The sequence below is a fragment of the Panthera uncia genome, chromosome B4, assembly GCF_023721935.1.
Source record: "Panthera uncia isolate 11264 chromosome B4, Puncia_PCG_1.0, whole genome shotgun sequence".
Lineage (NCBI taxonomy): Eukaryota > Metazoa > Chordata > Mammalia > Carnivora > Felidae > Panthera > Panthera uncia.
Genome location: NC_064809.1, coordinates 96,480,986 through 96,492,491, shown reverse-complemented (window position 1 = coordinate 96,492,491; position 11,506 = coordinate 96,480,986). Strand labels below are relative to the sequence as shown.

The following is an 11,506-nucleotide window of genomic DNA, read 5'->3' as shown; positions in this document are numbered from 1 at the left end:
TCCGACTTCGGCTCAGGTCATGATCTTGCGGTCTGTGGGTTCGAGCCCCGCGTCGGGCTCTGTGCTGACAGCTCAGAGCCTGGAGCCTGTTTCAGATTCTGTGTCTCCCTCTTTCTCTGACCCTCCCCTGTTCATGCTCTCTCTCTCTCTCTCTGTCTCAAAAATAAATAAATGTTAAAAAAAAATTTTAAAAAAAGACAATTTAAGAGAGACAAAAAACAAACAGGAAAACGCAACTTGCACAATAACAAAGACCATCAGTGGAACAGAAGAAACCAAATAAAGTATAGTTAATACCATCAAGGGTGTGAGAAAAGATAGTCTGCCTATGAAACAAGAATGGGGTCCTATAATGAAAGAAAAATTCAGAGGGCAATTTTTAACTTTGGAAATTAACAAATGATGAACAAAAAGAGGTTTTCTTTGGCCTCCACCACTGGCGTGGCATGGCTCCAGAGGGGCTGGGGACATACAACCCCAGAGTCTGCAGGAGGAGATGTTGCCAGCAGGCAGGTTGGCATGGGCAGGGGCATGATGCTGGGGCTGTGAGGTTGAGAGGAGATGTTAGTGCCAGTGGAGAGTCGGATGCCTTTTGGGGGCACTGCTAAACTGGTGGGTACCTGACCCAGGGAAGAGTCTGTCCGGTCCCTCTGTGCTCAGCCATCTCTAGGCCAGATGCAGCATCTCCTACCTAGTTTGAAGGATCTGGGGGCGTAGATCTTTGGCAGTCTGGAATAAGTCTAGCTATCTGAGCTATTGAAAATCTCCCTGGAGTAAGAACAGAAATTGCAACCACAAAAAAAGAGGGCCAAGCCTGATGAAGGTTACCCTTGAGAACAATAACATTTTGTGTTGGAGACAGGAAAATGTAAAGACCTAAGGGATTTAACCAACATTTTGGGGGAATCTTGCACATAAACTTTCATCCTGGCTACCAATATTTTGGACAGATCCTTGGCTTTTACGACAAGGAGACCTAAGATTTGCCTCACATTGGAGTCTGTTGTGTTTGCTGGTTGCCGGCATAGTTGAACAAGAATGCATTTCTTCCACTCCTGAAGTAATCCAAATTAGTCAGTGTAAATGCACTGGTTCTGACAGAAAATGAAGGGAAAATATAATTCTGGAAAAAATTCAGAACTATGAAATGGAACAGGCTGCTGTCTTGAACTTTGTTCTACTTGTATAAGAACATTATACTTCATATTTCAGAAAGGAAGGAAATATCGAGCCTTGGTAACCTGGAAGCTCAGCTGAAAGCTTACAATTTTCAACTAGTCTTTTTAAAAGCAAAGCCATCTGTGTGAGCTTTGTACCTCCTCAGTCTGGAAGTACAAACGTAAGTCAGCAAATTATCACGAATATTCCTGCTTGTTATAAAGCATTTGAAGATTAATGGCACTGAGTTCTTTTATTGAAGGGAAGTAGTTTCTAAGCGTCTAGCTGAATATTTTCTCTCAAATGTTACAAGAAGTTGGTTTGGGGTGTTTCTCGGTGCAGAGCCCAGACCTCCAAGACAGCAGCTAGGGTATTTCTGAGTCGTAAACAACACTGGTGGATAGCCACCTTGATGAAAGTGAGGACTCTGAAGAGGTGGGTTCTAAAGAATGAAGTCTCAGCAGCTCTGTCTCCATTGCAGTGATCAAAGATGCACTGTCGTTTTCAACCTGAAAGTGGCACAGTTTCCGTGCTTTCTGTTTTAGAAATCTAATTGTACTGTGTCAGAATTTAAAGTATGTATATAGTTTATAAGCAATAAATGGAGGACTGGGTAGTTTTTCATTCAGCCCTCGTTGAAGCAGGAATACACAGACTAGAATGCTGTCGTCTATAATTATTCAGAGCAGATCTGGTCTATTTTCATATTCTAAACTATCAAATGGGTTAGGGCCTCTCAAACAATTGAAAATAACTTAAATATAGGCACTATGTTTTTCACTTTAAATAAAAATGATCTTTAGCTACATGTTAATACGATAATACATTTTGTGAGAAAGGATGTAGGAAGTGAAAGGAGAGAGCATTTGTTTTCTTGATGAAGTATGAAGTAAGAGGCAGAAATCTGCTGAGAATAAAACAGAGTCCAGTCTGAGAGGGAAAGAGGTTTCAGGGGAGCAAGTTCTGAATGGGTTTTGAGGGGAATGTTGAAGGGAACTAATCAGAACAAGTAAAGTCCTGAAATGATACAGAGGTCCTAGCCAATGTTGGAAACCATGAATTCAGTAGTGCAAGATCAAAGAAAGAACCAGGGTTTTTTATCTAGCATTACCAAGTTCCAAAATGCAGAAACCAAAAAAGGGTAACTCACTGCTCTAGGATTTGGGTTTGCAGGTTGCTGGTGATGAGGAACTTCAGATGAACAACCTTGTCAGTGAGAAAAGAAGGTAGACTAGGATGAAATCAACAAATAAAAAAAAAGGGGGGTGGAATCCAGGGCCTGGAGGGTTTGTTGTGATTCCTGTGCATATTTGGTGGGAAGGATAGTATATAAGAGGTGAAAAATCAAGAATTTGTTGACAATGAATGGAATGTAGAACTTCGAAGTTTCAAGTTACCTCTTCAAGGCATGTACCTTAATTTTTTTTTTAATTTTTTTTTAACGTTTATTTATTTTTGAGACAGAGAGAGACAGAGCATGAACAGGGGAGGGGCAGAGAGAAAGGGAGACACAGAATCTGAAACAGGCTCCAGGCTCTGAGCTGTCAGCACAGAGCCCGACGCGGGGCTTGAACTCACAGACCATGAGATCATGACCTGAACCGAAGTCGGACGCTTAACCGACCAAGCCACCCAGGCGCCCCTGTACCTTAATTTTTTAAAATGTTTTTTAAATTTATTTTTGAGAGAGAGAGAGAGAGAGAGAGAGAGAGATTGAGCATGAGCAGGGGAGGGGCAGAGAGAGGGAGACACAGAATCTGAAGCAGGCTAGCTCCAGGCTCTGAGCTTTTTGCACAGAGCCTGATGCGGGGTTCTAACCCACGGACCACGAGATAAGGCATGTCCCTTAGAAAAGGGCTACAGTGCAGAGGGGAAAAGGGTAAGGCAAAAGAAGTCTAGGGCATTTGAAATTAAGATGTGAATTTTTTTGTCTATGTAAACTCTGAAATCACCTAGAATTGTGGTACAAGTATGGCAGAGAAAGACTATGAACCAGCTCTGAAAGTCTACATTGAAAAAAGTGACCTTAACAAGCACAATATAAGATAAATTGTTTTAAATGAAGATAGATTTTTATTGGAAGATGAAAATGTAAAGGTCAGGAAGCAGAATTAGGGGGTTGGGGGAACGTCACCTCTACAATCTCTCGATATACACACTTTCCTGTGGACCTGGAGAAAAGAATAGCTTCCGGGCTTACGTGAGTACTGAAAGTCATAATTAATCAAGGCCTATCTTCCTTTAGCATCAATTTCCATGGTTGATAAACAATTTCATACATTTTGGATTCATACAAACTCAGATACAATTGGAAGTAAGTAGGATGCAAAATTTATGTACATGTTAATGATAACACAAACATGTCAAAGAAATCTACACTTGGGAAATGCTGCTTTGGGCTAGTACTCTGGTTCCTTTGGAAGACTTTCTTTCCCCTATCGTCTGTATGAAGAACTTTGAAGAGGTCCTGAAAGAAAGGTTGGGATGCAGGACAGTTCATTATCCACAGGAAAGAGTCTTGCTCTGCAACGGATAAGGTGGCGGGGGGTGAGGGTGGGTGAGGGGGTGGGGGAGTGGTTGGGGTTGTTCAATAGAGAAAAAGATTAGAAAGAGAAATCTGAAAACAGTAACGGTCAAGTGCCCTGACATAGAAAAGAGGAAGTGTGGGATGTTAACAATTTTCAGTCATTAAAACAGGAATGAGGATCATTCAAAGGTCATCAACCTCAGAGATTTCCTATTCTAGATTCTGCACTCATCATGTTTGTGCAGGAAGTACTGTACCCTGCCTGTCTCTGGGAAGCACTGAGTACCATGTGTGAGGAGATTCTCAGCAAGCATCAAGAGTTCTGATTAAATCCAAGGCTTTTCCACGTGCTGGGAGCAGTGAGGGGTTGTTAGTCCGTTCACCGCAACCCTCCAGGTAGCTCATAATTCACTCAAACAGTGACAAGATGACTTACTTTATGGCTCAGCAACTCTTTCTTCCAGGTCAGAGACAACCAGTGAAGACCCCAAAACAGTATTTTACTTTTTCCCTATTTGGTTTCCACGATGCTTGTCTCTCCGACCTCTTGACAACAGTAAATACTTGCGAACTGCTGAACAATGTTGAGTGCCTCAGCAAACTTAACTTTTAAGTCACCAGATGTTTTGGTCTTCCGTCCTAATTATTTTGTTAGAACTGTTTTTAAAAATCTTCATTTATTTATTTATTGAGAGAGAGATAGTGGAGGAGGGGCAGAGAGAGAGAGAGAGAGAGAGAGAGAGGAGAGAGGAAGCCCGACTCAGGACTTGATCCCACGAACCGTGAGATCATGACCTGAGCCAAAATCAAGTCAGATGCTTAACTGACTGAGCCACGCAAGTGCCCCAAGAAGTAATTACCTTCATCAACAAATGTAGCAACACCAGCTTCCCCTCCCCCCCCCCACATAGAGCTTTTCTCCCTCAGAGAGATGTCTGAAAATGCATCTGAGTAGACATACCCTAGAATCTTTGAAGCTCGTTTCCTCTATTGCCAAAATAAAATGATTCTGTTATTTTGAAATTATACAGCACTTTTCACCCAGAAAGCTTTGTGAAGAAATACTTCCTTCTTCAAATGTTATTGGATATTGAATTACAGTCTCTGTTTTCCCTGTCAGTGAAAGTGATCACATTATCTTCAGACCAACTAATATCATGACTTATTAATAATCGTGTAGCAGTAATTTGGTCTGGTATGGCTATGAACAGTGAAATAAAGGAAACGTTTTATGAGAAATTCTGGAATTTAAAGAATTACGTTTTTTATGTAGCCTGAAAGACAGGCAATCATTTCCAGAAGAACTGAATGCCAGCCAGTTGGAAAAGACCGAGTTTGGAGCAATTGAAAAAGGAATTTTTCTAAAAAGACAAGCAAGTGGCCTCAGGAAAGGAGGCTTGCTAAAATGTACTGGGTACAGGCAGATAATAATAGGAATTGCCAAATTGGGTTTTTGAGGATATTGAGATGAGGCTTAACTTGGAATTATTGAGTTTCAATCTAGCAGGAAAGAACAGAGTAACACCTGGGGCTGTTCTCAGTGGTTTGCTAGCGTGGGTGGGGGGTGGGGGTGGTGGTAATAACAAAGTAATACTAACTCTGGGATGAATTGTTTAATTTTTACTTTTAAGAAATACTGTTCTCTTCTAGGTACAATAAAACAGCTATATCTACTAAACAAAATCTGAATTTATTCAATCATTTAAGCATCAAATGACTTCCTCAATTTTTTAAAAAGATGGCTTCACTTGTCTTAGACAACTTCACAACTGTTGAGAGGGGATGGGGGTTGTGGTGGATACTCAAAGATGACATGACTTAGTCTGAAAAAGAACATTTGTGACATAAGAACTAGGACAACGGTACAGGTGGATGATAAAAAACGTGACTTGGTTTGAGCACATGCAGGGTGCCTGGTGAAGAACCCCAGAAGCATTTTGGAAGGAAAAGGATTTTGCAAGGGATTGGTCCTAAATTATGAAATATGGAGAAAAATTTAAAAAGAGGTGAAATTTGAATTGGTATGGAACAAACTTTGTGGTAGGTAGAATAATGGATCCGCAAAGATGTTCAAATCCTCATCCCAGAATCTGTGATTATTACATGGCAAGGAGAAATTAGGGTTGAGGATGGGATTAAGGTGCTAAATCAGCTATTCCAGGAAATTATTCTGGATTATCCAGGTGGGTTCAGTATAATCACAAGAGTCATCAAGGAAGAAGGAGATAGAAAAAAAAGAACCAGAGAAATGGCATCATAAAAAAAGGCAACCATCCATTGCAGGCTTTCTCACTAGAACAAGTAAGCAATGCAGCCCTACTAACTAGTGGCACCTTGATTTTAGCCCAGTGAGACTCCTTTCAGACGTCTGTCCTCCAGAACTGTAAGATGATAAATTCATATTGTTTTAAGCCAATTAATAGTGATTTGTTACAACAACAATAGGAAACTAATACAGATGTGAATTTATGAGAACTGATATGATTGATAAAGGAAAGAAAAGAGCCAAACAAATATATGAAATTTTTTTTTTAGCTTAAGTGGTCAATTGGGATAACAATGCATTCAGAGAAGATGGCAGTAATTGGCAATCAGAGATGATTTTGGTGGGAAGATGATGAAATTCAACTGATTTATTTTGAGTTTGAGGTAATAGAATGATATGAAAGCATCAATATCCAGATGAAAAAATAGATTTGGATTTGGAAATTGACAATATGGAGAAACTATGAGAATAAAGGATTAATCTAAAAAGTGTTTTAGGCAAAAACAGAATGGTTTAGCTTTTGGCGATTTTCAGGTTTAGGGGTAGATTAAAATGAAAAAGATAAAATAATAGAGCCATCAGAGAAGCAGATGGGGAATCGGTAAAGGACAGAGATGAATTCGCAGAGAGTTTGAGGTATGAAATTAGAGTTTTGTAAACATCTGCTGAATGAATAAAATAGAAGTATCTTAGAAAGTAGACAAAGGTTCAGACTGATGTGTTAAAAGTGGCTTTGCTAGTCAAGAGTGATAAAACTCTTGACAGTTATAAAAGTATAAAACTACTTTTATACATTATTATGTACTTGGTAACTGACCAGGTTATTATATATTCCAAAAACACAGATTGGCATTTAGGTCCTGAAAAGTATCACCCAATAGTAGCATATGTGAATGCTTGTTTCACTGTGGACTTGCCCATACTAAATGTTAAAATTTGAGCAGGATCTCAAGTGCGGCGACTAAATTGAGGTATATTCTTTGGTACGTTATTAGTCAATGTATGACAAGTGTTTATTTTTATAGTTTTATGCCCTTCATCTTCCTATATGATCTCATTCCCATATGCTTTTTCTTGATTTTGTGCTTACTTTATATCCTGTCAATCCACACTCTCCATAAAGGTGTCAGTGTGAAATATACAGTATTGTTGCATGTAATGCATACACATTTGTATATGTGTTGCATTATATTTCTTACTTTTTTCACTCAACCTATATAGAACTGGAAAAATTTTTGCATGAATTTATTGGAATTATCCTTTTCAGTAACCCCCTAAGTTATCTAGTCTTCTGTTGACTGATATCTGGAATGCTTCCAACTTTTTACTACTATTGTACTTCAAATGAGCAGTTTTATCTATGCCTTTTTGTGTACCTCAGCAAGGGTTTCACTGGAATTTTTTTTCTTTTTGTGGGATATATGCATACCCTTATTTGATTACTAGTCAATAGAATTTATTTCCAAAATGAGTGCCACGGATGCCATCTAATGCATCAGGGTTTTTTTCCCTGCATCTGCATCAATACTTGACATTATTTGAACTTTTTCGAATATGATGATAATACAACGTATATCATTATTATTTTTATGTGTACTTCTATGATTTCTACTGCTATTGGTCTCTCCATATGTTTGTGTGTGTGTGTGTGTATATATATATATATATATATATATATATATTTATATGGTGTTTTTGTGTATAAACCGCCCATTCATATAATTTCCCAATTCTTTCTGGTTTCCCCATTTCTTGATAACTTATAATACTTCTTTGTGTATTATAGATCTTAATCCTTTGTCAGTTTTAGATGTTGCAAATACCCCCTTACTTCTAACTTCGTTTGAGAGGCCCTTGTTTGAGAAAATCTTTACCTTTGATGTAACACTATACACAATTTGCTTTCATATTATTAATGCCTTTTGTTCTTATTTAAAAATAATTCTCCATAGAGAGATAAAAGATATTAGAATACACTTCCTACTAACGTTGTTGTTTTTCTTTTCACAATATCCTTCAATCCTGGAGCTTATTTCTGTGACATATGGTCATAACTTCTTTGTGCTTTTCGTACTGCGAACCAATTATTTCAACAACAGAGTCCATACTTCATCCACTATATGCTATGTTAGTCTTTTATCTTTTCACATCTTATGTTACTATTTAGACCTTTGGTCAATGATTCAAATTTAAGTTTACTGTTTTAACTCTAGAAATGTTGAGAATTTCTCTTTGTGTTCAATGCTTTTAAATATTTCTGTACTGCATATAAATATGTACTGCTTTATATTTTCTGCCCTGCTCTGTACTCCATGAGGCTTCTAAACTGAGGGTATGCATCTTTATTTAGTTATAAAAAAAATGACTGTTATATTTTCAGTTCTTTCCTCTCCATTTTCTTTCTTTTTTTTTTTTAATGTTTATTTATTTTGAGAGAGAGAGCATGAGCAGGAAAAGGGCAGAGAGAGAGGGAGAGAGAGAATCCCAAGCAGGCTCTGGAGCTGTCAGTGCAGAACCTGACACAGGGCTCAATTACCTGAACTGTGAGATCATGACCTGAACTGAAATACCAAGAATTGGATGCTTAACTGGCTGGCCACCCAGCTGCCCCCATTTTCTTTTTCTTTTTCTCTTTCTGGGATTTTTATCAGATAGAAATGGATACTTTAACCTTTAGTTTTTGCATCTTATAACTTCATTTTTATAGAGTTAGGGTTAAGTTTTGTACAAGCACATAAAAGCCTATGTCATTCATTTCAATAGCCATGTAATACACTACAATATTATTATGAATAATTTTTTGATGGATATTTAGGTTTCCAATATTTTACTACCACAACAAATAAATCATTCTACTGTGTCTATTTTGGTGCTCATCTATGCATAGTTCTTTTGGATTGTTTTTTAGAAGTAGAACTGCTGAGTCAATGGAGATGAACGATTTTATTTTGATAGACTGTCAACTTGTTTTCCAGAATGGTTTCTGCAATTTGTACTCCCACTAAGAGTGTACAAAAGTACTATTCCTCATTTCTATGCCAAGGCTTGATTTAATCACTGTAATTCTTGTCAAACATATGAAAAATAATTCCTTTTTATATTGCATTTTCCTTATAACTAATCAGGTTGAACATATTTTTGTATATATTTATGTAGATATTTGTGATTATCCATTGTGACTTACATCCTATCCATTATTTCCATTATTTTTATTGTTTTTTTTTAATTGACTTTAGGAACTCTGTGTGTGTGTGTATGTGAGTGTGTGTGTGTGTGTGTGTGTGTGTATTTTAGATAGTAATCTTGGCCAGTAATATAGTAATATATGGTGCAAAATTTTCCCCAGAACCTTGCTGAAATTTTAGCTTTATTTATGATTTATTTTGTTTTAGGGAGTGTTTAGTTTCTAAGAAATAGAATCTGTCAGTTTCTTTTCTTTGGATTTGTGTTTCATTTAGAAAACATCTCTACCAATATTAACTTACAATTTCTTCTACTGCTTTTGTACTATTAATTAACCTGGAATTTACACACACACACACACACACACACACACACACACACAGATCTATTTTTCTTCAATGTGCAAACCCAGTTTTTCAAATACTAGTAACTGAATAGTCCACATTTTCATTTTTGTTTACAATGCTGTCTTCACCACAAACTAAATTAGAGTATATACATGGATCTCTTTACAGAGACTCTTTGTAATATCTTTTAACTTCTGTTATTCATGTCTTTCATCACTAATTTTATTTTTAAAAAAGCTATAGCTCTATTTTCCATAGCATCTAGCTATATTTTCCATAGCATCCTTAGTTTGTTCTTTACATGAACTTTAGAATTAGGTGGTTTTTTTGTTTGTTTGTTAATTTCTTTGATCATTGATTGAGGTTATATTAAAATATAGATTATTTAATTGTTCTTCTATTGCTCATGGCCCATCTTTTCCTTTTCCAGCTCTTCTTTCAGTCTGTCAGTAAACGTTTATAATTTATTTTTGTATCCCACTCTTGATTTTTATAAGTTTTTAAGTCGTAATCCTTGGTTATTTGTATTTTCAAATTTTCTGATTCTTTAGAAACATTTGATAATTTTCCAAATTTTGTTAGATAGTTAAGATTTTGAACCATTCATAGGTTGCAATTATTTTCAATTTGTTTTGTTTTTTTCTTTTTGAACTATTTCTCTTCAGTGAAGTTTTCATAACATTTTTAAATTGAGCTATAACTTACCAACAGTTAAATGCACAGATATTAAGAGTACTATTCAATCAATTGGAAAATATATAAATTCACGTGACCAACATTATAATTGTTGTTTAGTTCAGTAACATCATCAGAGAAAGTCCCTTTCTACTCCTTTCTGGTTGATCACCTCTCCCTTGCTTCATGCCAACCACCATTGTTCTGATTTCTATCACTATAAATTAGTTTTCTATGTTCTAGAAATACATGTAAATAGTCACACTATATTTACCCTGCCTATATCTGCTCTGCATGGTGTCTGACTCCATTCACTCACATGGTATCTCTGAAGTTATTCTTTGGTTTTGTGTATATCAGTAGTTTGTTCCTTTTTATTACTGAGTAATATTTTGTTGAATATACTAAAATTTGATAATATATTTGGATTGTTTTTCAACTTTTGGCTGCTATGATTAATTGGCTCTAATAAGTTTTTGTTAAAGATTTTTAGGGAACATATTGGAATTGAATTTTTTTAATGTAGGGAGAATTTTAACTAATCAATAGAATCAACTAATAAATTACAGAGATGAAGGAATTAGCCAACAAAGATATTATAATAGCTATTTTAATTATGAGCCATATGAATAAGAAGGCAGAAAAAAACACGATCATGAAAAGGAGAGAGTTCAATGATATAAGAAGACTCAAATTGAAATTTTTGAGGTAAAAAATACCATATCTGAGATGAAAAATAAAGTAGATCATACTATAGACTGAATGTCTGTGTGCCTCACAAATCATATGTTGAAATCTAATCCTCAATGTAGTGGTGTTCGGAGGTGGGCATTTAGAGGGTAAGTCATGAAAGTAGAACCTTCATGAATGAAATTTGTGCTCTTATAAAAGAGGTTCCAGAGAGCCTTTTTGCCCCTTTTACCATGCGAGGACACAAAGAGAAGATGACCATCTATGAACTGGAAAGTGTGCCCTCACTAGATATCAAATCTTCTTGTGTCTCGAACTTGGAATTCCCAGCCTTCAGAACTGTGAGAAATAAATATCTGGTTTTTAAGTCACTCAGTCTTTGACACTTTTGTTATATCAACCTGAAAAGACTGAGACAGCATTCACATTAAATTAGATCCAGCAGCAAAAAAGACCAATGAACTTAAACACAAGCTGTAGAAACTATACAAAATTATGTACAGACACAAAAAATGAGGGAAGAAATAAACAGAGCATCAATGACCGGTTGGATAATAACAGGCAGTCTAACATGCACACAATGGTCATCTCAAAAGGAAAAAAGAGAGAGAAGAGATGAGAGAAAATTAGTTGAAGAAATAATAATAAATAATTTTTAGG

The 11,506-nt window shown here is 36.4% G+C and overlaps 1 pseudogene; it reads left to right on the top strand.

Moving 5' to 3' along the window:
* The first annotated feature begins 402 nt into the window (after positions 1–402).
* Positions 403–5,142, top strand: LOC125919886 (cyclin-G2-like; annotated as a pseudogene).
* The last annotated feature ends 6,364 nt before the right edge of the window (positions 5,143–11,506 follow it).